General features: G+C 30.3%; 3 long non-coding RNA genes across 3 annotated transcripts in view; all 3 read left to right on the forward strand.

The window, feature by feature from the left end:
* The window catches only part of LOC122636799, a 2,670-nt gene extending 536 nt beyond the window's left edge, over window positions 1-2,134 (forward strand). The window contains exon 2 of the long non-coding RNA XR_006329068.1: window positions 2,047-2,134. This is a non-coding gene — a long non-coding RNA (uncharacterized LOC122636799). The remainder of the gene's footprint in view (window positions 1-2,046) is intronic.
* LOC122636802 overlaps window positions 1-3,038 on the forward strand; it is a 268,896-nt gene that overhangs the window by 238,897 nt on the left and 26,961 nt on the right. The gene's annotated exons all lie outside the window — the stretch shown is intronic.
* LOC122636782 overlaps window positions 1-3,038 on the forward strand; it is a 29,500-nt gene that overhangs the window by 22,497 nt on the left and 3,965 nt on the right. The gene's annotated exons all lie outside the window — the stretch shown is intronic.

Genomic DNA, 3,038 nt, shown 5'->3' on the forward strand with positions numbered 1-3,038 from the left:
CTCGAAAAAAGAATAAATGTGGATTAGTAAATAGCAAAAAAAATTCGATTCTTACAAAGTAAAATGATCGAAAGTTATGGGTTTATAGAGTGATCGATAGGGGAAATCAAATGGAATAGAAGATATCAAAAAGAAAAAAAAATATCAAAAAAAATGTTGTACTTGGAATTAATTAATAAAGAATACAGTATACGGAATAATGAATAATTAGATGTATAATTTGATAATTTTTTATATTCTCCAACCGGGAGTAAATTTTTATGGAAATGTAGACGTTCCTATGTAGGAACTAAATCGGTTACGTGGTACATCGCTCTGTAAAATACCTAACAGGTTAATTAAATCATGCATCTAAGTAGATAACTAAATTATACAGATAATCATATTATCCAAATGTCTGCTTGGTTTGATGAGAGAAAAACAAATGAAAAAATACCTGGCATATTTTCCAGATTCGAGAGAAGTTATACGCACACGCGCTCATAGAATCGCCCATACAATCATCCCGTACATTTGAATAAGCTCACGCATGCGCAAAAGAACGCACACAGATGGGGGGAGGTGATAATAACACGAATATAATAATAATAACACGTTCAATATGAAGATACTTGATGATATATATAGGGGAAGGTATTACGCACCTGCAGATCATTATACCTCGAATGAATCATTAAAACGAGAATGCGAAATAAGCAGCAAATTAGTTGGTCCAAATCCTTATATTATTGAACACGTACATTAAATGTTATAAATACTCTTTAAGTGCATATCGTGAATATCATGATAACCAATTCGGAACACTGAACTAAACAATTCTCCTCTTTTCAATTTATTAAATAATTATTTAAACTGGCTATGACAGTCACTTTAATAATTAGTTTAACAAATAGTTTAAATAATTTTTTAAACCGGTATAACGTTGATATGGTGACGCAAACGTACACTGAATATTCGACGTATAATTTAATAGTGTTCCCTGGCTAACATTAATATCCCGAGAAACGATACATTTTTTAATCGTACATGCAGAATTAATCATTTTGAAAGATAAACCTTTCTGAGTACGATTTCAATTCCATTTTAATCCAGATTTCGTTTGCAACAGCGAACAGTCCTTTGACAAATATCTCTCAACACATTCGATTATATCCTGTAAATAAAGTATTTTTTTAAATTCTTAAAGTTTTGATCCTTTCAATAACATATATTCCGTTTCCTCCTATAATCTCTTGAATGTAGCTTTATAAAACAATAAGCTCGTCAAGGATTTTCCTCACTGTCTTTATAAATATTTTGTCTTCTTCTTTCTCTTCTTGCTGGTTAATTTCGATCACATAATGAAGATGGTGCGGAACACAATATTACGGATCACGTAAAGACTAGGACGATGTTTGAGAAGGAAACGTGCTGGGTTCGAAAAAAGTCATCCTTTCAAATCCAGCACGTCGATTGATAATATGACTAGGAATCTCTAAAAATGTTTTGGAAACTATTGATGATTTTAGATAATAGAATACCGCCGATCTATACTGTATTTCATTGTCCAAGCGTAAGATATATGGATATATATTTTCTTTTCTTCCTTTTTTTATATTCGAGCTATAACATATAGCGTCATGTCACTGCCTAAGAATTGTAATAAAAAACCGAAAATGTTAATGCGCAACGCTTTCGATGATAACACCCGACATCTTCGAAATTTAAATGATTGGCATTCCATGACAGGTGAAGAATTTGTTTTTGACGAAGGATTCTTTGAAACTATTTTCTTATAAATGTATTTGTTCATAGGAAGATACTAAATCTAAGGATTATAATGAAAAAGCAGATACTTCTTATGCTGATGAATTCATCAATGATATTATTTTTAATATGACCAAAAGAAATAGGGAAAAAAATATTTTTTGCATGAGAAACATTTTTCGTCGATTTTGACCGATAGCAATCAAAAAATGTATAATTACGTTCACAAGATATTTTTATTATGAGATAATATCAACAAGAAAATTAATTCTTTTTTTAATCAGTATTAATCTTTCGTAGGGAGCGATCGATAAAGTTGAAGCAGAAGACCATGTTGCAATACGCAGATATACAAAGTCGATTATACTATATGATAATTAAAAAGGGAAAAATATTCGTCAAGAAATCAATTTCCCCTTAATCCATGTCCCATTAAGCTCTTTCGGCACGTTCGTTCGCGTAATAGGAAATTTTAATGGACGTACGTAAATCGGTTTCAAATGAAATATGTAAAAGAGAAAAAGATAATATTAACGAAAAAAGAAAAAAAAAATTGTCTTTTCTGAATCCAATCTTTATTACAACGTCATAAAAAAAGAGAGATGTGTAAAAAAAGAGAGTGTTAACTTAAGTAATAGAAAAAGAATAGAAAATAAGATTACGAAAAAAATTGTTAAACAATTTTCTTTACTCAAAATTTATTTTTATTGACATATACTTTTAACAGTAATAAGAGGAAGAAAATTATTTAGCAATTTTCAAAATTCTTTAGTTAATATATAATTTCAGACTGTAAAGAGTAGGAACGGAAGAAGAACATAGAAAAAAAAGGATAATTATTCATTGAATCAATAGATATCAATAGAGAAATTCATTTCCTCAGAACTTATGACCTTTTCGGTTCTTTCAATCGTATGATAGGAGATATTGATTAACCTATCTAAAACCCTGTGCAGAGGGTGCCCTCTTGGTCGTTAGGTAAACTACCCAAATGGTTTTGCGGGGTATGTATTGCCTGTGAGAATATGGCGATAAAGCTGTACGTCATTCCTCCGGAAGTTGTCGAATTAGAAATACGTGAAAGAGTGTCGTACAATAAATATTTGTTACGTGTATACTTCATACGTTCCAAAGGGTAGTTTTACAAGGAGTTGAAGCGGTGGAAATAATTTCTTCGTTCTCACTAGTCTTGTGTTTCTGTTATCAATATAAGGTGAATTTATCAGTAGTCATTAGTGTGTAATTTATTATAAAATTTCAATTATATATTATGGAAATAAAACTGATTTTCG

Source organism: Vespula pensylvanica, chromosome 23 (assembly GCF_014466175.1).
Source record: "Vespula pensylvanica isolate Volc-1 chromosome 23, ASM1446617v1, whole genome shotgun sequence".
Lineage (NCBI taxonomy): Eukaryota > Metazoa > Arthropoda > Insecta > Hymenoptera > Vespidae > Vespula > Vespula pensylvanica.